The sequence below is a fragment of the Nicotiana sylvestris genome, chromosome 9, assembly GCF_000393655.2.
Source record: "Nicotiana sylvestris chromosome 9, ASM39365v2, whole genome shotgun sequence".
NCBI lineage: Eukaryota > Viridiplantae > Streptophyta > Magnoliopsida > Solanales > Solanaceae > Nicotiana > Nicotiana sylvestris.
The window spans coordinates 58,854,365-58,878,329 of NC_091065.1; positions in this window are offsets into that span (position 1 = coordinate 58,854,365).

A 23,965-nucleotide genomic window follows, 5' to 3' on the forward strand; every position below is an offset into this window, starting at 1 on the left:
CCAATGTTGGGGTAAGTTCAGAATCTGAGAAATGAAATACATTGTGAGCTGGGTCCCAGAATGCACCAAGGCCTTTATGATATCCCCCCTAGGATTAATCTTCAGTAACCCAGTGAGGTCTCTCAGGTATAGCTTGACCGTGTCGCGCCCTGATTCGTCCAAGTCATCCCACCACATGTGCAACTCCAAAGGGATCTTATTCACTATTGTTACGTGTAGATCTGACTTGTGCTCATTCTGCACATTTATTAGGGTGGTTAAGCAAAACTCATGATTCAATTGACTCAAGGATAACATGGACACTTTTCTATTTGAAATAAAACCCGGTTTTGTCAATACGGCCTTTCGGCACCTCGGGGTCGAAGATTTTAAGGTTGTGTTGGCTAATCGGTGAAAGCCTAAAAAAATGACCACAGGCGGCTGTTCTTGCAAAAATAGCCTTCCGGCGCCCTTTTAGGGACATTCAGCTATTTCTAGCAAGAATGACATTAACCTAATTATTTTCAAATAAATTTTTTTGTTCTTTTGGCTAATTTCGCAAAAAGTGAAGTTGGACCCGATGGGGGTTGCCTACGTATCTCACACCCTGTGAGAATCAAACTGGCGTAGTTCGGGCCGATGAAACAAACTTCTTTTGAAAACAAGACTCTTTTTATTGGCAAATAAAACTATTTTTTTTCTTTTCATTTTCTCAAAATTCAGCAGAGTTTCGACACTATTTGGACATTGGGTTTTTTTCAAAACAGACGATTAACTCCCTCGTACCTCTATCTCTCTTTCCTCAAAATATTCAAAGCCGGTCAGCATGCAAGTCCGAAGCAAACAAATGCACAAGTAGCAAGTAAGATGCATCAGGATGGTCTTTTGTCATTTTTGGTACACCTGTCCTAGACAGACCCAACCCCTGTGTTGAGCCTCCAAAGTCAAATGCACGTGATGCAAACAAACATTCCTACTAGGAATCCGGCATGAAGCTGAGTTATTCTAGGTTTATAACATGGGTATTTGTTCTAGATTGTGTACCCGAGCGGACAACTCGAGTCGAGGAGGGGGCTACGTACCGGGAACCAAAAGGCCATCCGGCTTAGTAACTTGTCCGAGCCTCTTTCTTATTTCAAGGTATGACACTAACAGAATAGGGAGTCTCGACCAGCGAGCACATCCCCGAAGGTAAGAAGAGAAGGGTTTCATAGCAGTTTATATACAGTTCAGATAATATCAAAGCGGTAAAAGCAGCATTTAGCACATTAGGCCCAAACATGTGAATAAAATCAGATAATAAATAAAGCCAAATATAATAATTCATCTAAGCTCGAATTCAGAACCCTGAACCAAAGATTCTGGGCGTTATCCCCAGCAGAGTCTCCAGAGCTGTCACACCTCCTTTTTCACCGCGCCCGCAGGGGCGCGAAGGGAGTTTTTCCACTTAAAGGACAATCAGAACGGGATTTATTATTGAGATTCAGAGTCGCCACTTGGGAGATTAATGGTGTCCCAAGTCACCGGTTGAATCCCGAACCGAGGAAAATATGACTCTGTTAACAGTCCGCAAACCAGAAATCCGAGTAAGGAATTCTGTTAACCTGGGAGAAGGTATTAGGCATTCCCGGTTTCCGTGGTTCTAGCACGGTCGCTCAACTGTCGTATTTGATTTTATCTGACTTCAAAACATGCTCTAGCTTATGTGTTGTTTATTCGCTTTAAAACCGCTTTTATTATTATATTTATTTTAAAAGGATTACAACATCGTGAAAACGCATCTCGAACCACGTCGCAATCAATGCACCCGTGGTGGTCAACACATTTCGACTCCGTTGAGATTTGGATTTGGGTCGCATAAATGCGCACCCGAGTTTAGGAATGTAATTTCATTAAAATCGTGCCTAAAGAGTCTAACGCGTTATTATTTGGGGAAGGTCGTGAAATTCGCTAAACGGCCCTCCCGAATTCTAAGTATTTTCATATAATATTTATTGAGAGCCCCGCATTTTGTATTTTTGTTTGGCGAGGCTCGTCTCATCATTTTATTAAAAGGCCAACCTAAAGGTGACTATGATTTTCTATTTGTTTGTCCCTAAAAATTCCCTAATTAATTAAGAACTGAATTATACCAAGCTAAACTATACATTGAATTTTAAAACAGATCCAAATCTATGCACTAAACGGGCCTACTTGAAAGCTGCAGTGAATGGGAATCATTCCCAGCTTTGGAAAGGGGAGCTATTGGGCATATGGGGAGTAAAACAGGCCCAAACAGCCGTAGCCCCCCCATACCAATATCGAATCCTGGCGTGAGCAAAACAATCCAAACAGGCTAAGAGGCCAGGAACAAAGTGTTATTAACTCAAAACCTTCTGATTTCTCTAGCTAAGTTGCTCAGAACCAAAATTGAATTAACTAGGACCAAAAGGAAATATCCATCAAGATTAGTCTAATAGTTTACTTAAATCAGGTAAATACACTAAACTAACTATGAATCATGCTTTTCCGGTTCCAGTTCGACATTCAAATTCATGCAACGTTTAATTAATAATAGTGAGGCTAGACAAGGCTACATAATTCCAAAACAAGTGTTAACCTAAATATCTGAACATTAACAGGGCTCAAACAACAATATAGACACCATGAACGATTTTCATACATCTCAGATTAGCTAAGAGACCACCCTCATCACACACATGCTTAAGACTTTAACACACTACTGGATTCAATGTCGGCCTACTGGTTTCAACTCAATGTTGTTAATACAAGTGAAATCCATGAACTTCTAAACCATTTTCCATTTTAGCCTGCTTTTAATTCCGGAATTATACCACACAAAACGAAATTAAATCAATACTATAATAGTTCTATCAGTTCAGTTATACACCATAAAACCAAAATGAGTTTAAACAAATACAAATTATCTACTACTACTCTACTAACAGCTTAAACACATAAATTCCAAAGAAGACCATTTCATTTCAGTTTTCAATTCAAACGGCTACATTGGGCCAGTTTCAAGCGTGTACCTGGATTGGAAAAATAGAACAAAACAAGGAAGAGCAGTCAGCAACAGCGGATGACACAACATTACCAACAACAAATCACCAGCAGTAATGGAATAGTTAAAACAAAAACCAACACAGCAATACCACTCTCCAAATCAGAAATACACTCAAACCAAAAACCGCACTGATTTGTAGAACCAAACAGCAATACGGACGCCCAAATAGAACAAACTGAGCTCGGATAAGTTCTCTCAGATTGACTTTTCCTCTCCCCAGGTCTCCCAATGCCTATCTCTCTATCTCTTTTCACTTAATATTTAAACTCTCTATCTTCTCTCTATATCTTTGGATTTTTCTCTCTGTGTTTTCACTCTCTCCCTTCTTACTGCCCGTTCCAGGCCCCCCTTATGTCTCTACTCATCTGTATATTTAAACCCAAACTCTTCAACCCTTTTCAGCCCTCCTCTTTTCTTTACAGCTGTAAGAAGGATCTTTTATTATTACCCCCCATGTTTCTTTTTCTTTCCAGCTTGTAATATTCCTCTACTATGTGTATCCTTTAAATTTTTATCATTACCCCCCATACCACTATGTTGTGTTCCCCACTAATGCATTATTTTAATGGTACATTAGTACTTAGTGGACAGAACATTCAACTTAAACCATTTTCAAACCTTTTAAATCCCAAAATACCCTCTTAAAGTCCCTGAAATCACTGTCCTACCCAATCCCTTTTAATCTGTATAAAACCTTTCAGCTCTAACCTATTCAAACCTACCAACTAACTAAGTTGAATCCTAATTAACCAACAAACTACAATAGCTATAACCAATTCAACTTGTCAAATCAGTCAGTAATTCAAGATAGAAACTCATATCAAATCAAATGACATCAAAAATGAAAACTAAGGGTTCAAGGCAGCACATATTGAACTAACTATATTGGGGAATCAATCATATTTAGCTCAGAAACAAATGAACTGAAATCAACTAGACCAGCATACACTTAATTAAATTGGAACACAAAAGAAGAAACAGCCAGAAGAGCTTTAAGGGGATTGACAGATTCAGGATAACAAATGACCAAGGAATTCAGTTCAATGTGATGAACTGAATATACCAACAGGCTCAGTTCTAAGTTCAAATATACCAACAGGCTCATTTCAACACAAAATTTAGAACAGAAACGAAGCAGGAGGGGAAACAGACTGGAATGAACTATGAAATCAAGACCAAAATTAAACTACTATCATGTTAAACTAACACTCAAACCTATCGGACTAATTGACGAAACTTATTCAATTGATCAAACAATTTATAACATATAATCAACAACAGAAAATTTGGACCAAGAAAAAAGTCTGATGGAGAAGGGAGAAAATAACGGACAAAAGACGAATTACAACGAACCTAATTTAGGCAAATGAATAATCGATTGAACTACACCAGAATCAGAAAAAGAAGCGGGGTATTTACTGGGTTAAGAATTATCTTAAACTGAAAACCCAAAGAAACGACTGATTACAACCTAGCACAAACAAATCAACATATAGAAAAAGGAAAAGAAAAGCTAAGAAGAACTTACTGTTCTTTTCTCGGATCCCACCAACATGCCTTTTCGAACTTGAGTTCCAGTTAGTATTATATGTCTATTTTGACAGAAATAGGCTTATAATACTAACTAGAACCCATTCGACCCTGACAGCTTTGATACAGTCCCGAACCGTTTGAACCCTAGATCTGTCATTAGACGCGTTTTACTCAGATTCGAGCCAATTTGGTTAGGGATTAGTGACGAGGAGGTCAAAGGGATTATTGGGTGTGATTTTGGGGTTAAGTGGACAGGCTAGGGTTTGGGACGGGGATCTTTGATCGAAGATTCGAGAAGTTGTAGTATGATTCGAGGTTAATGGAGTGTGGAATCGGAGAGGGGGGAGCAGGGTAGTTCAGTGGTGTTATTTTCACGACCATCGGAGCCGGTACCGCGGGGTTTTCAGGGAAGGGAACGAGGGCGGCTAGGGTTTGGGGGGTCGTCTCTGAAGGGTCTGAGAGAGACGATGGGGTGAGGGGGGTTTGGTTTAGGGGGTGGGGTATGGTTTGAAGTATATATATGAAAGGGTGGGATGAATCCAGGCCGTTCGATCTGATGAGATCAATGGCTTGGATCCATTCATAAACGGAAACGACGTCGCTTCATTTACCCTTAAGACCGGATCGGTCATGGATGGGAATGAGTCAGGTGACGGAGGAGTTGATCTGGACCGTTAATCAGCTGAGATCAACGGCCCAGATTGAGCATTACTAAATGACGTCGTTTGGTTTGTCTCTGAGACGGATTGGATTGGGGCGGGTATTGGGCTGATTTTTGGTATGGGCCTGGTCCGAGTTTCCCATCTTTCTTATTTGTTTCTTCTTTTTCTTCTTATTTCCTATCTAAAATTTAGATTAAATTACCAACCAAAATTAAAAAATACTAATTATCTTCTAATAACAATTATCATGCACAATCAAATACCAACCAAAATAAAATCACACAATTGGAGATTAAATTAAAAATGCAAAGTACATATTTTTTGTGATTTTCATTCTTATAAATTCAAATATTGTTTAATTAATTCCTACTTGTAAACTTAAATCCTAAATGCACATATATTTATTTATTTATTTTTGTATTTTTTTTCTTAATTAAAGTAAAAATAATCATGCACAGACAAATACAAATAAATCACAAATAACACAAAACTATCTTATTTTGAATTTTCTGGGAGTAGTTCTCGTAGGGCAAAAATCACGTGCTCACAATCATCAGATGCGAATGAGAGTAATCCTTCTACTTGTAGTGGAAGTGACCAAATGGATCTTGTTCCAAGTGGGAGCGAGATGGTCACAGATCTTGTTCCAAGTGGGAGCAGGATAAATGATCTTGATCCGATTGGGAGCAACATTGATCCAAATGGGAACAATGATGAATCACAAGTAAGACGTGGTTCTCGTAAAAAGATTCCCCGCCGACGATTTGATGTTGAAGGCGGAGAGCTATTTATGATGCTCCTACAAGAAGAAAACGAGCCTAAAAATGTAAAAGAGGCTCTCTCATGCCCTTCTAAGGATAAATGGACAAAAGCAATGGAAGATGAATTGGAGTCTATGAGAGTCAACAAAGTTTGGGAACTAGTTGACCTCCCTGAAGGACGCAAAGTAATTGGGAGCAAGTGGATTCTCAAATTAAGCTCAAGACTGATGGCACAGTTGAGAGATATAAGGCTCGACTGGTGGCGAAAAGGTATACACAGCAGAAAAGAATAGACTACGAAGAGACTTTCTCACCTACTGTACGATTTACCTCGGTTTGCATGGTTCTAGCTATTGTTGCAAGCCTGGATCTTGAATTACATCAGATGGATGTAAAGACTGCCTTTCTCAATGGAGAACTAGATGAATAAATCTATATGGAACAACCTGAGTGTTTCATTGAAAAGAGCCACGAACAAAAGGTTTGTAGACTTTTGAAGTCTATTTATATCCTCAAACAATCTTCAAGGCAGTGGTATATAGGCTTTCAAAATGTTCTTGTATCCAATGGTTTTACCATGATGGATGAAGACTATTGCGTTTATACCAAGAGATCAAGAAAAAGCTTGTGATTTTAACATTGTATGTAGATGACATACTTATAGCTGGAAATGATAAGGAGTTTATAACCGAGATAAAGTCATGGTTATCATCCCAATTTGAGATGAAAGATATGGTGAAGCTGCATATATTCTTGGAGTTAAGATTTTAAGAGATCGTCCAAAGAAACTATTGTATCTCTCACAAGAGAATTACATTAGAAAAGTTCTTGAACGATTTAATATGCAAAATAGTAGCCCAGTTGAAACTCCTCTCAGTAAAGGCCATACCTTGGGAAGTCAGATGTGTCCTCCTGAAGAGACAGAAAGAATGAGCCGAGTTCCTTATAGGAGCACAGTCGGAAGTCTAATGTATGTTATAGTGTGCACTAGACCTAATATCTGTCAAGTAGTTGTCTTGGTAAGTAGATATCAGACCGACCCAGGTTTAGCACATTGGCAAGCAGTAAAGAGGATCATGAGATATTTGAAGGGAACTGCTGATTATGCCCTTTGTTATAAAGGCGGCAAGGATCTGCGATTAGTTGGATACAGTGATGCTGACCATGGAGGAGATCTAGACGAGATGAAGTCTACCTCAGGATATGTATTCTTACTCAGTGATGGGGCCATATCATGGAGTAGTAAGAAACAATCATGTGTATCACTATCTGCGTTGGAAGCCGAATAGGTGGCTCTCGCATCAGCAACACAAGAAGTTGTTTGGTTGAAAAAGTTCTTGGAGAACTTGTTGGATATTGCTGAAAATACTGAACCAGTATTAGTCTACTGTGACAGTGAGGCTGCAATATCCTCCACCAAGGATCCAAAGTTTTATTGTAAAACCAAACATATAGATATCAAGTATAATTATGCGAGAGACATGGTTAGACGCAAGGTAGTGAATGTGAAGTATGTGTCTACAAAAGATATGTTAGCAGATCTATTGACCAAGCCTTTGTCTAGAGATGCATTTGTGAGACACACTAGGTTTCAAGGCTTGCGTAGACTCTGAGATACTTAATTTTGTTATTTATTTTCCCGTGTTATCAAACTGATGTTCTTTGATTATCAATAAAGTTGATTTACATACATACATATTTTTATTGTTGAATGTCATGTACATTCTATGTTCATTTTTTTATAAGTATGTCGAGTAGACATGAGGTTGGCCTTCTCACACAGGAAACCGCCTCCTTATCTTAGTGATGTGAGGAGATGAGACATGATTTTAAGCAAAATTATCATAAGGATAATTTGAGAGCTATTCGCTTAAAATCAAAATGTCGCTTAAACAATGACATAAGGTCTTAAGGTGAAAAACGTTCACCTAGTCTACTTTGTGAGCCAGATGCGAGTTAAAAATGATATTGTAGATCAAAGAACTCAAATTTAGATACTTATGGTGTCTAAATATTATCTGTACAGCATTCTTTATGGGATAAAGACATACGCTCCTTGGGAAAAGGGAGAAAATGTTGTAGCACATGTTTCATACCATGTGTGCTAATGTCGACCAATTGGGTTAACATAAGTCCATTCTCAACTTATTGTTGTGTGAGACCTAGAGCTTTTATGGTAGCTCAAAATTTTGTACCCTTAGAGACTCTGATCAGATACTTGAGACTTAGTGTGATGTTAGCTATCTTAGTGTGTTTACAAAAGACCATGAACACAGATACGGTCTAGCGGAGCATAACTAGAAAAGCAGTCATACTAATGTTAAGGGAATCGTGAGAAGAGGAAGATCATTGATGGAATCTCATTTATTTGTATTCACTGGTGCACCAATTATGACTTATGAGTTATGATTGTGAATACAAGAATAATGATATATGAGATTTTGAGACTATATCAAATGTGATTTGCATGATCTAGGGTATTGCATACTTTATGATCTACTTGCAGGTTTGCACTCGACGAGAGGCTATATACTCCTAACAAATATATAGCACTTAGCTCTCACAGTATGCTGGCCGCACGGTCTACTTCCCTATATGAATTATTGACGAGATGAGGATATGTTTTTCATATTAGATACCCATTACGTGTGAGTGAGAGATGTAGGAAAATTGGTCCACCCAAAAGGGGTGCTTTAAGGCCCAATAGGGTTATTAGTTAACTCTAATATTCCCTATATAAGTACACTTAGTGTGTACATTAAATATAGACTCTGCAGTATTTTTCTACGCTCTTCTCTCTCCATTTCGGTTAGGGTTTAGACTGTGAAATTGGGGGTTGCTCCAACACACTGTGACAACCACCGCCGATCAGTAATTCCAGCCATGGTTCATCTGTTTTCGCTTCCGCTTCACGAAGAACAAGTAAGTTCTCGTTTTACGATTTACGCGCTATCTAATGTGTTTAGATTAACGTATTCCTTCACAAGCACATGCAAATATGTGCATTCAAGGAGCTAAGATTCAGTATCTTCCGTGCCCAAAGTGAAGGAGATTAGAGTTGTGGGCCAAACCACTAATATTTGAAATACTTGTTTTAGGTCTATGCTAAAGTTAGCAACTACCCAAGTGTTAGGGTTTTGTCCTGAATTTTTAATTTATTAGGACTCTCTATCTTTTCTTGAAGGAAGAAAAAAGACTTATGAAGGATAAATTTCATTCATATGTCTTATCCTTTTTTTGGATTATACTTCTATAAATTGACGTTTTCTTCTCACAACAAGAAAAACAACCTCCATAATGTAGTTTTTACGAGAATTATGTTTAGGGGACATTATTCTCTCTTTTTTTATATATCGATCATATGTAGGTCGATTGACCAAATAATTATAAACTATTATGTCTAGTTTAATATATTTTTCTTTTATATGCTGATTTATCGTCCGCCAGTTTTGCATTGTTAGTTTCCACATGTATCATATTATTTCGATCCAACACCGAGCGGATAACCTTGGGAAATGAAGTTGGTAGCAACAAAGAGATATTTTGATGAGTTTAAGTTATATTTGCTGGAATTAGGTTGCCTGAGGTCGTGACAGCCAGGTATGTTGCTCTTTGAATAGGAAGTAAAATTGGTCATTATCTCGGTGTTGTAGAAGGTATAAATGAACACGTTACCTAATTAGTTGAGGGTGGGCTGGAGGTTAGGGTGAGACAAAACGGGTGGGCTGGAGCTTAGGGCGAGACAAAACGGGTGGGCACGAGTGGTCTGTGTTCGAGAGACGACAACTATCTCACTTATCATTGTAGTATTAGCCACCTATGCCAAAATGGAGGGCGACAAAACAGGAAGAACATGAAGCTCTAGCACGACAAAGTTCTTGGTTATTACTTGTGGGTGAGGCGTGACCCACAACAATAGATTGGAAAAGCTTGTTGCAATCCTATTTTAGTATATTAGGTTTGGTAAGCTAAAACTATTTTACGCGGACTCACGGCTTCACTCAGCAGAACACTTGACTGTGTAAAGTAAAGTACACTATCAATTTAATTTAAGTAGCTACATAGTACTTTATTTTTTGGGTTACAATATCAGACATAGAAAGCGTTATACTTGTTATTATAGATCAACTTAACCTAAGAATAAAAAAATCTTTCACATTGTCGGTCCACATAACTTAAACTATCATTTCTATTCTTAATAATAGCCCATATCTATCACCAGGGAAATATAAGTATTGACAGAGAAGCTTGTTGCGGCCAAGCGCACACGCAAGTATACGCGGTCGCCAAGTAATAAAGTGACTAAAAGTCAGATGTCGATCCCACGAGGACTTGTGATTAACTAGTAACTAAATTAGACTATCCTAATTATCTAAACGAGAATTAAACCTAGAAGTATTTGATTCTAAACTAATTAAATAAAGAAATATAAATAATGAACTTTGAACAGAGGAAGAGCAGATTTTTATGTTATCAATGTAATGAAAACAATCTAGGGTCATAGGCTATCTAAATATCCTATTGTATTCTCACTTGTCACGACCCAAAAATCCCTGCGAAGGAGTCGTGATGGCACCTAGTCTCTAAACTAGGTAAACCTAAAATTTACTAAAATAACATTGATATTTATTAACTTCAAATGAAATTTCTCTAAACAATTTACAATTCCCAAAACCGGTAGTACAAGTCATAAGCCTTTCTAGGAGTAGTCATACAACAGAATTACATCACTATTCCAAAACAAAGGGAACAAATGGAAATAAGTACAATTGAAGGTGACTCTGAGGACTACGAACGCTGCAGCAGGTTTACCTTGAGTCTCCACCGCAACGAATAGCTACTATCGATCAAATACCTGGATTTGTACACAAAAATGTACAGAAGTGTAGTATCAGCACAACCGACCCCATGTGCTGGTAAGTGCCTAGCCTAACCTCGGCGAAGTAGTGACGAGGCTAGGACCAGACTACCAAATAAACCTGTGCAATATAGCGCACAAAAATAATACGAAGCAGGTACCGATGATAGCAACAATGATCAACCAATGATATAAAAAGCAGGTAACAAGAATACCATAAATGTTTCTCAACAATTAATAAATACAAGTGCAATCATCTAATCAAGTCCTTCAAATATAAATCTTTCACCTATAAATCCTTCAAGTAATAATTTTTAAGATAATATGTTTTTCAATAAATATCTTTTGAATATATTTTCTTCAAATAAATCTCTTTCAAATAAGCATCTTTCGAATATAATTCTTTCGAGTAAAGGTCATCTTGTGACACCTCATTTCATAATCATAATTAATATAAGTCTCAACCCACTTTCATATTTTTCACGACATTTCGTGCCCATATTTACATCACAACCGCACGGACAACTCACGTGCTATTAAATAAAACCATAATATTTTCTTTGGTACCTCGTGCCTATATCATAATCTATCATTAATAAAAATCATCATATTTTTCTCGGCACCTTGTGCCCACATGTCTCCGTCTCACATTTCGCAACAACATTCTCATGTTACTCAATTCATAGGGTCAATAACCCAATACAATTAAAAATGTTCAAAGAGCCTCATTTACTTAATATAAAGTAGAGTACAACTTCCAACCCAACCAAAAAATAAACAAGAAAAGATGAAGTTATTTTTTGAAATCGTCTGAATAAAGAAAATACTCTTTTTAATTAAAGTACAATTGTTGAAAATTTAAGTATTGAAAGCTTTATATAAATGCGCCGAGTTATTGAAAACAATATGGCTTACAACACAAGGTATCACAACACAGTAAAGGACTCTAAACAGTTAATACACTTGAAATGTTAATAACAAAAAAAAACACAACAAATAGAAAGTGCACGGCATCACCCTTCGTGCTTTTACTCCCGTCCTCACCATACACGGCATCACCCTTCGTGCTTTACACTCTTCCTCACCATACACGGCATCACCCTTCGTGTTTTACACTCTTCCTCACCCAAGCAACATTCACAAAGCAATCCAGGCAAGAAAGTCAATAATATCAGGTATTAACAAGAAACCAATAAAGGAATATAAGGAAAGCCATAATTCAATTATCAACAAGAATCAGGAAAATAAAGGACAAGTGAACGGCATCGCCCTTCGTGGTTTTACTCTCGTCCTCACCATAAAAATAAATATAATCTACACGAGATCACCCTTCGTACTTTTACTCTCATCCTCACCATAAAATCAATATAATCGGCACGGAATTGTACATCGTGCGGCACGGCATCACCCTTCGTGCTTTAACACTCTTTCCTCACCATATGAATAATATAAATGTGCACGGCATCACCCTTCGTGCTTTATCACTCTTCCTCACCCAAGCAACAATCACAAAGCAATTTGGGCAAGGCAAAATCAAAAATATCACAATTTGAGTCAATGCTCTATAATGTTCAACAATTCAATTCTCAACTTGAGCCAATGCTCTATAATGTTCAACAATTCAATCCCGGCAAGGGAACAATAGTACAACAATCAAATCCAGGCAAGGGAAACAACATCAAAACAATAACATCCCGGCAAGGGAAACAACATCAAAACAATAATATCCCGGCAAGGGAAACATCATCAAAACAATAACATCCCGGCAAGGGAAACAACATCAAAACAATAATATCCCGGTAAGGGAAACATCATCAAAATAATAACATCCCGACAAGGGAACAACATCAAAACAATAATATCTCGGCAAGGGAAACAACATCAAAACAATAATACTTCCACAAGTCATATTCCTCAATAGAAATTATCATATAGAGCATATACACTACGAAACGGAGTCAGGTTAATCAAAGTATAAGACTCACGGGCATGCTTGACACCAACGTATAGATACTCGTCACCATGCCTATACGGCGTACTCCACAATTAACATGTAACAAATAAGACACAATTCCTAATCCCTCAAGCTAAGGTTAGACCAAACACTTACCTCGCTTTGCAACCAATTAAAAATTCCAATAAGTCTTTGCCTCGCGAATTCGTGCCCGAAATTCTCAAATCTAGTCATAAACAATTCGATTCAGTCAATAAAAGTTATAGGAATTAATTCCATATGAAATTCTACATTTTCCATTAAAATCTGAAATTGCACTAAAAATTTGCCAGTGGGTCCCACATCTCGGAACCCGACAAAAATTATGGAATATGAAACCTCATCCAAACACGAGTCTAACCATACCAAAATTACTAAATTTCGATAACATTTTGACCCTCAAATCCTCAAATCTATCCGAGAGAGTTTTCAAACTCTTCCAACTAAATCCACAGATTTAGTATCAAAACTAGTAATAGATTCGGGTAATCTAACCAAAATTAAGTTAAGAACACTTACCCCGTTGTTTTCTCTGAAAATATCCCGAAAATAGCCTCTTCCCGAGCTCCAATTGACAAAAATGGAAAGTCCCATTTTCAGAAATTAAGAATCTGCCCAGAAAATGTCGGGGGCACTGTTCACGCGTTCGGGTATTGTTCACGGAGTACTGTTCACGGGGGTACTGTTCACGAGGTACTGTTCACAGGGTACTGTACATGGTACTATTCACGGTAATGTTCATGGGGGTACTGTTCACGATGCTGTAAAAAAACAGCAGCTTCCCAAAGAGAATTTTAGCAGCTTTTTCTACCCGTTGACCTTCCAAAATCCACCCGAGGCCCTCGGGACTTCAACAAAATACACCAACAAGTCCTAAAACATGATATGGACTTAGTCAAAACCTCAAATTGCATCAAATAATGCTAAAACCGTGAATCACATCCCAATTCAAGCCTAATGAAACTAAGAACGTCCAACTTCTATATTCGATGCAAAAACCTATCAAATCAAGTCCGATTGACTTCAAATTTTGCAAACAAGTCATAAATGACATAACGAAGCTATAAAAATTTTCAGAACTGGATTCCGATCTCGATATCAAAAAGTCAACTCTCCAGTCAAACTTAAGAAATTTTTAGCCTTAGATTTCTAGATTCCGTTAAATGGCGATAATTTGATCTAGGGACCTCAAGATTCGCTTTCGGGCATATGACCAAGTCCCAAGTCACGATACGGAACTACCGGAATGGTCAAAACTTTTATCTGGGTTCGTTTACTCAAAATGTTGACCGAAGTCAACTCAGTTGAGTTTTAAAGCTCTAGTTCCCAATTTAGTCCATTTTTCACATAAAAACCTTCCGAAAATTTATACGGACTACGCACGCAAGTCGAGGAATTATTGATCCCGCTTTTCAAGGTCTTAAAAATACCGAGATGGTTATTTAATTTAAAGATGATATTTTGGGTCATCACATTCTCCACCTCTAAAACAAACGTTCGTCCTCGAACGTACTAAGAATTATTGTCAAGTTACCAAATTGATGATTTTACTTTTACACAATTATTCGTGGTTGATCCCACATTATCGCATTCGACATAAGTCTGACAACACCATTTCAATTGAGATCATTTCCTTTATCCATATTCGTAAACTTCAAGACCAAATTGCTTACACTCTAATCATTTCTAGAAAGGTCCGATTTTTACGTCAACACACGATATTAGTCCAGACTGGCTATAGCAACTCGTGCCTACGCACCCATCAAATACGGGGTATTACATTCTCCCCCACTTTAGGGTCATTCATCCTTGAATGAGAAGTAGAGTCCGTCTTCAAACACATAATGTAACTTATCTCTTTCTTTGCACATCTCAATATCCCAAATTTTTCTAACTCCCAAATTTTTCAGAAATTTCGGCAGAGTCTCCCCTGTAATTGGGCCTATCCACATGTCAGAGTAACACCCAAACAACTCCTAACAACATGTCCACAACCCAACAATGCACCACAAAGTATATATCAATAACACTAATCTCCGCATTACAAGCACGCCATTATCACAATGATATCTTGACATAAAATGTATCATATGTATGACCATAACCACATCTCTGGTCTTAATGGTTGTTCATAATAGATTACAACATCGCCAATTAACCTCATGTTAACAAAATTTCGTTTCAAACCTCCAGATTACTAACAACAAGGCATGGAGATCTTATAATTACTTACCCGAAGTAACGAGTCACAATTTAACGCCACTTTGCTCTCACCTTGTAGGCTAAAATTCAATAGTTACAATACAATTTTGGCAAATTATGCACAGAAATATTCATGCAAGAATTTTCAAATAAGCCTAATAGGCATGACTCCCTACAAGTGCTACAGCACAAATTTTAATTTCACAAAAGGAGAATTTAAATACATAAAATTTTCACCACCAGGACCTCGTCCTTATATAACATTCACTGCAGCTTGTAGCCCGGTTTAAATATTTCATATCATATAAAAATGTGAGGATCTCATCCTCAACTCTGAGTCACAAGTATTTTGCACATTGTGCCAACTAAAATTCTCCATTTCCTTTCTTCTTTCTTTCAAATAAATTCGGTTAAACAAAATCACAACATACAATGATCCTTCTTGCCGGTAGGGCATATAATTTACAATGGAAATCAATTATTTAGAAATTACATCAAACTCATTGAATTGATTGACAAGAGTCACTTTTAGCCTCACAACTATTTTTAGTGACCAACACATAATGATAGACATAGCTATCTCCATATAATCTCCCAACATAAGTATTCACATATGTAGATTTAAGAATTACGAAGCTCACTCATAAGTGGAGCACAATAGGTGAACTTTCCTCGATACTCAAAACCGAATCAAGTTAAGGAAATTTTGACTTTATAATAATTCGAGACCGTAATCTAACCAAAAACATAAGTGGCCCACGTCTTGGAACCCGACAAAAATTACGGAATATGAAACCTCATCCAACCACGAGTCCTCAAAATTACTAAATTTCGATAACATTTTGACCCTCAAATCCTCAAATCTATCCGAGAGAGTTTTCAAACTCTTCCAACTAAATTCACAGATTTAGTATCAAAACTAGTAATAGATTCGGGTAATCTAACCAAAATTAAGTTAAGAACACTTACCCCGTTGTTTTCTCTGAAAATCTCCCGAAAATAGCCTCTTCCCGAGCTCCAATTTGACAAAAATGGAAAGTCCCATTTTCAGAAATTAAGAATCTGCCCAGAAAATGTCGGGGGCGCTGTTCACGCGGTCGGGTACTGTTCACGGGGTATTGTACACGGTACTGTTCACGAGGTACTGTTCACAGGGTATTGTACATGGTACTATTCACGGTACTGTTCATGGGGTACTGTTCACGATGCTGTAAAAAACAGTAGCTTCCCAAAGAGAATTTTAGCAGCTTTTTCTACCCGTTGACCTTCCGAAATCCACCCGAGGCCCTCAAAACTTCAACAAAATACACCAAAAAGTCCTAAAACATGATGCGGACTTAGTCGAAACCTCAAATTGCATCAAATAATGCTAAAACCGTGAATCACATCCCAATTCAAGCCTAATGAAACTAAGAACGTCCAACTTCTATATTCGATGCAAAATCCTATCAAATCAAGTTCGATTGACTTCAAATTTTGCACACAAGTCATAAATGACATAACGAAGCTATAAAAATTTTCAGAACTGGATTTCGATCCCGATATCAAAAAGTCAACTCTCCGGTCAAACTTAAGAAATCTTTAGCCTTAGATTTCTAGATTCCGTTAAATGGCGATAATTTGATCTAGGGACCTCCAGATTCGCTTTCGGGCATATGACCAAGTCCCAAGTCACGATACGGAACTACCGGAATGGTCAAAACTTTTATCCGGGTTCGTTTGCTCAAAATGTTGACCGAAGTCAACTCAGTTGAGTTTTAAAGCTCTAGTTCCCAATTTAGTCCATTTTTCACATAAAAACCTTCTGAAAAATTATACGGACTGCGCACGCAAGTCGAGGAATTATTGATACCACTTTTCAAGGTCTTAAAAATACCGAGATGATTATTTAATTTAAAGATGATATTTTGGGTCATCACACCATATGAGTTGACTAACTAATTTATCTAGTTTATTGGTTAACAGGGTTAATAGTGCTCATAAGAATCTGTAGAGTTCTTACTCGCCTATTCAAGCTAACCTAAAGCCTATATATCTATGGAGTTAGAATCAACAAGAACGTATTTATAATTCCTGTAAATCAACCAAGCAAGGTAATTAGGTATATGTCTATCCTAATCGCGAATTCATTCCCCGATGCCCAGGTTCAAGAACTTGCTCTACTCAATCCTATGTGCAATCTAGAACTTTCACTTTCGAGTTCAATTCTAGATTCGTAGATAGTATTCAATTGGTGATCAAGCAATTAAATAATTAAGCGCAAGATTAAATAAATAAACCAATACGATAAATCAAGAAATCAAAATCAATATTCGAATAATAATAGTCATGAAAGAACCACAACCCTTGAGCGTGAAGTTTTAGCTCCACATAGACATGGTAGCCAAACAACAAATCATACAAAGAAGCATAAAAAATACTAAGTTTGATAGAAGAAAAGATGAAACCCGGCCTCCACGGCGGCTCTATGCTCTCCCTCGATCAAAAGTCTGTCCAAAGTTCTCAAAATAGTATTTTTATATGTATTTATACCAAGTAGGGTGAGGCCCAGATTAAACACCCTTTCCTGCGCGAAATAGGACTTGGCTCTGTAAAATTGGTACAGATGCACCACACTATATGGTGTGCTTGTGGGGAAGTTCAGAGAGCTGATTCTGACAGACTGCATGAGAATTCCAAAGGTGCGGCGCACCCTGCGCCGCACTGTGCGGCACATCAGTGTAATTTTCTCATAGTAAAATTATTTCATCCTCTTTTGACATCCAGACTTGGTACACGACCTCCGAACACGATCCCGGCTTAATATATTAGGCTTTTACTCAGACTTCAAAGATCTAAATCACTTGAATTCATTCCATAATGCCTACATAGATCAGAATCACTCCTACATCGCATAAAACACATATTTAGTGCAAAACACTAGCGATTAAAGCTCAAACTCAATTAAAGTGCAGTAAATTAGAGTGTAATAAGTGACTAAAATACGCAATTCTAGCCTATTATCAACACCCCACACTTAAACTACTGCTCGTCCTTGAGCAATCAAACTACACTTTATACAGACACGACCTTTTTAAACAATTCTCCTAACTCATAACACCAAGAATATTTAAAATAAATCAAGCACAAAAGCATAACATCTTCACCTCAAGATTTGACTCACAAGTACCACGCGTTATTCGCAACCCACCCACTTAGTCTAACATAGAGGTCAATGACATTACATTTCCTTCATGAATCAAGTGCCCTCATACAACAAAAGAGAGTAGTTCCACACAATAAAATTTAAGAATACTTAGGAACTCAAGATAGAAAGAATTCACTCATTCTCAGAAATAACATTCATATGCTACAAAAGATGCACCATAGGCTTGCCCATAGTGTACTACTCTACTAATCGAGCTCATTCAGTCTAGGATCAAGTAGAACTTTATTTGGTTGTAATGTAGACTGAGGGATGGGTAGGATACATTTAGATATAAGAGTGACTACACCTCCCTAAGCACTTTAATACATACACTTTAACTTTCAAAACCCCATACTTATGTCAAACCATGACTCCACCTTCACATCAATGTATATTAACTCCATATTTCTTTAGGTACAATTACATCAAAAGTCACCACTGTAAAAAAATATTTTTTCACAGCAATACAACTCTTTTTTTTAATCAAGTGTCTCTTACTTTTTTTTCAAAACACTGCACCTTTCTTCTTATTAGTTCCGCTCAAAAGCCAAACCAACCACCCCACACTTTAACTTTTACAAAGTTCATAACAATTCAAGTGCTCGTGGGAGGTGAAAAGGTTCAAATAGATGGTTAATTCAAACAAATGGGTAAGACTTGTAATGTGGTTGCAAAAGAAACAGGATTACATGCTCAAAGGGTTAACTACGATACATAACAATTAGGCGGGTAAAATATCTATGGCTCAACAAAAAAATGCCTATATCACTTCCAAGACTGAACAAAACTACTATTTCGCTTTGCAAACACACGGGGCAAGTTCTAGAAATCAAATGCAATGCACAGAATAACACAAAACCTTACACACACATGGCACATAACTCACTCAGGATTGGACTCATCAAGACACTCTAGTCAAAGCAGTTAAGAAAAGTTAAAATCATACAATTTAAGGTACTTATACAAGAGTCAAAAACTGAGCCTAAGCGTCACCACCAAAGTACTCACTATTCTCAAGGCATAACAATGTTAAGAGATATTGCTTCAATTCAAAACATAGCACAAGGTTTCCTACTTCTAACAAATAAAAACTAAATACACCCGGTTCAAATAAAATCCTTGGAAAAGAACCGCAGCACAAAGAAAAACCAAGGGGGAATTACTACACTACCTACAAAAAATCTTTTTTGTCTTTTTTCTTTAGATTTAAATCCCTCAAGAAAACTGTCTAGGAAATCCATCATTGGGAAAAGTCCATTTTTTTACTTTTTTTTCGATTTTCTTATTATTATGTTTTAAAAAAAATATAAAAATTAAGCTACTAAAACTACTACTACTATACTACACCATTAATTCTACTAACTCTGTAAATATAAATAAGGACTTAGCTAACAATAAAAAGATAAGAAACCAATAATATACTAATATAATACTATACAAAGCACAAAAAATCTTCCACCCCACACTTAAAAGAGTGTAATGTCCCTAATGTACAAATATTGCAAAAATAACAAAGCTGAACAAGAAACTCCCTGAAAGGCCAATGGCCGAATTAATTACGGCTCACGAGGTACTCAGACTTCCCCCAGGCATGGTCCTTTGTGTGGTCACCCCACACTTAGTTCTCACCATCTGGCTCGTTGTTGAATACTTCCTATGGCTTTTCTCTCTATGCTAGTAAGCCTACAAAATCAGAACAACCACTACAAAAGTAATATAATAAAAATAAAAATAGAAGAAAGTAGTAAAGCTGGTTTGCCTCCCAACAAGCGCCTAATTTAACGTCGCGGCACGACGTGAATCATTTTTTGCCTCCACCTCGAACTTATGAATTGCGCCCCCAATTTGACTTCAAGCTTTTTGCTATGCTCTTGGGGTGGTGGGATAAATGTAATGTGATGACCCAAAAGGTCATCACTTGTGTTGCAAGTGAATTCAGTGTTCTGAGGCCTAAAAAACTCTTTTTTACCTCACCTTGATTTACGTGCGTGGTCCGGACCTATATCCGGAAAGCCTTCTATGCGAAAATATGAGAAATAGAAGTTTCTAAAGTTAAATATTTGATTATGGTTGACTTTGGTCAACATTTTGAGCAAACGGATCCGGATCCGTGTTTTGACGATCCCGGAAGGTCCGCAGTAAAATATGGGACTTGGGCGTATGCCCGGAAATGAATTCCAAGGTCCCAAGCCATAGAAATCAATTTTTGAAAGAAATTATTTTAGTGAATTATCTAAGAAATGAAGAAAAGAATTAATGTTTGAAACCATTATTATCGGGCCCGTATTTTGGTTCCGGAGCCCGGTACAAATTTGTTATAGTATTTGAAAGATAACTGTGAAATTTGGTAAAAACGGAGTTTATTTGACGTGAGTTGGACTTCCGGTTGAAGAGTTATGAAATTTGAGAGTTCTTGAGGAAAATGTTGAGTTTTGAGGTTTAATTCATGATTTTACATATTATTTTGATGATGTGATCGCACGAGTAGGTCCATATGATGTCTTTGAGTTAGTATGCACACTTGGTTTGGAGTTCTGAGGGCTCAAGTGAGTTTCAGGTAGGTTCCGGGATGTCTTAGGATTAAAACATGGATGTTGCAAGTTTAGAGAAGTGCAAATCTCTGAACCTGTCAGTACTGACCGCATTGGTTTTGGTGCAGTTCGCGGTGGGGGTTGCGCGGCCGCACTAGATTTTGGTGCGGTCCGCACAGGTTCACTGGTCTGACTTCGGAAGCCTATATCGTTTGATCTACAAGGTATTTTGCGATGATTCAAAAACAAAAGTTGTTTCCCTTCGTGTCTAGTTTACAGAAAGGTAAAGAAATCATAATTTGGACATCTGTAGAGAAGGGTATAGCCAAAATACTAAAGTATGTCACTAAAGTCCACATGGAGAGCTGTGCGGCCGCACTCGATTTTGCGCGGTCCGCACAGCGGGTCTGAGAGGGGTATATTAAAACAGGATTTTCAGTTATTTTTTATTTTTCAAAATCCCAAAAACATAAGAAGTGATTTTTCAAACAACCTTTCTTCTCCAAAATATTGGTAAGTGATTTCTAACTCATTTTTTTTTTACTTTTTAACTTCTTTTTACAAGATTTCATCCTAGAGTCTAGGGTTTTCATGGTGGAATTGGGAACTTTGGGAAAAACCTAAGAATATTGAAATTTGGGGAGTTAGACCTCAAATTGAGGCCGGATTCCAAAACAACTTATATATTTGGGTTCGTGGGGGAATGTGTAATCGGATTTTGGTTCGAACATCGAGTTTTGACCATGTGGATCCGGGGGTGATTTTTGACTTTTTGGGTAAAACTTTGGAAAACTCATTTTCATACATTGGGATTGATTCATTTAGCGTTTATTGATGTAATTAAGTGACTTGTGACTAGATACGAGCGAATTGGAGGTGGAATCAAGGGGTAAAGCTATAATTGAAACATGAATTATGTTCGTGGGTAAGTGTTTGGTTTAACCTTAGCTTGAGGGATTAGGAATTGTGTCTTATTTGCTATGTGTTAATTATGGAGTACGACATATAGGCATGGTGACGAGTATCTATACATCGGTATCAAGCATGCCCGTGAGTCTTGTATTGTAATTGTTATGACTCCGTTGTAAATTATTGCACTTCACATGTTATTGAAATATTATTATTTCCTTGCCGGGATATTATTGAAATATTATTATTCCCTTGCCAGGATGTTTTTAAAATATTATTTTTCCCTTGCCGGGATGTTGTTATATTGCTCTTGTTCCCTTGCCGGGATTTTTTGTGATTATTGTTGATTTGTAACTGGGATCGGGTGGCATGCCTGCCACAAGATAAATGAAATGGGAACGGGTGGCACGCCTACCACGAGATATATGAAATGGGAGCAGGTGACAGGCCTTCCACGAGATAAATGAAATGGGAGTGGGTGGCACGCCTGCCACGAGATATATGAAATGGGAGCGGGTTGCACGCCTGCAACAAGATGTGAAATGAAAGTGAATTCTGCCTTTGTTTCCCTTATCTTTGTTAGTAGTTGGATTTTGGTTCCTTTATAATTCTCTTGATATTATGTTTTTACCGGTTATTCCCCGAAGCATGCTTTCCCCCTCCCATCTTTACTTGTTTATTCTTGCTTTACTTTCCGCTGTATATTATATAACTTTACAGGTTTATTTGGTAGTATGGTCCTAGCCTCGTCACTACTTTGCCGAGGTTAGGCTAGGCACTTACCAACACATGGGGTCGGTTGTGCTGATTAAGGTTATAGGTGATACTGTGACACCAGTTATAGGTGATTAAGGTTTAAACTGTTGTAATATACGCATGTTTAGATATTTTATTGCTTTTTTCCGCTTATTCTAAGTTTTCGCTGTTTACACGTTATTGTTTTATATAATGTTAAAGAGAATAAAAACTGGTAAAAAGGTAATTTGTCTAATAGTTGGCTTGCCTGGCTCACATTAGTAGGCGCCATCACGACTACTGAGGGTGGGAAATCCGGGTCGTGACAAGTTGGTATCAGAGCTCTAGGTTACATGGGTCTCACAGTTCACAGACAAGCTTAGTAGAGTTTTTGGGATCGGTACGGAGACGTCTGTGTTTATCCCAGAGGATATAGAGTTAGGAAAACTTCACATTTATTCTTTCCTATCGTGCAGTTTGGATTCTCAATGCTAATTGAATTTCTACTATGTTCTTTCGCAGATGGCAAGAACACGCGCTTCCTCATCCACTGACCAGCAGCCCGATCCCCCAGCAGCAGCTCCCACGAGGGGCAGAGGGTGAGGACGAGGCTGTGCTAGAGGCCGAGGTAGGGGCAGTGCTCAATCCATAGCAGCAGCACCAGCAGCGAAGCCTCAGGTTGACTTTGATGATGAGGTTTCGGCCCCAGCAATTCCGATGGGCCCAGCTCAGGTTCTAGAGGGGTTTATTGCTATCCCTGTACTCCAGGATGCTCTGGTCCGTCTAATAGGCCTTATGGAGAGTGTCACCTAGACAGATTTGCTTCCTGTAGCACCAGCTATCTCTCAGGCTGGAGGAGGAGCCCAGACTCCTACTACTCGCACTGTGGAGCAGGTAGCTCCCCAGTTCCAGACTCCAGCAGTTCAGCCAGTTGGAGCAGTTCAGCCGGGTGTGGTGGCTCAGACCGGTGATGGAGTAGTTATGTCTGACGGTGCCCTGTGGAGGTTGGATAGGTTCACCAAGCTCTTCACTACTACTTTCAGCGGTGCATCTTCTGAGGATCCCCGTGATTATCTAGACCGCTATCATGAGGTTCTTAGGAACATGGGAATAGTTGATACCAATGGGGTCGATTTTGCTACTTTTCACTTACCTGGATCCGCTAAAACTTGGTGAAGAGATTACTATTTGGTTAAACCAGCCGGATCGCTAGATTTGACTTGGGAGCAATTTACTCAGCTACTTCTGGATAAGTTTCTGCCCATAACTCATAGAGGGAGGCCTATCGGAGGTAGTTTGAGTGTCTCCAGCAAGGTTCTATGACCGTTGCCCAGTATGCGACTAGATTCATCAACTTGTCTCGTCCTGCTCTTATCATACTTCCTACCGAGAGAGAGGGGGGTAAGGAGGTTCATTGATGGACTCATTCATCCGATTCATCTTCAGATGGCTAGGGAGACTGGGAGTGAGATATCTTTCTATGAGGTGACCAATGTGGCCCGGAGAGTTGAGATGGTTCTATCGTAGGGAAGTGGTCAGGGGTCTGAC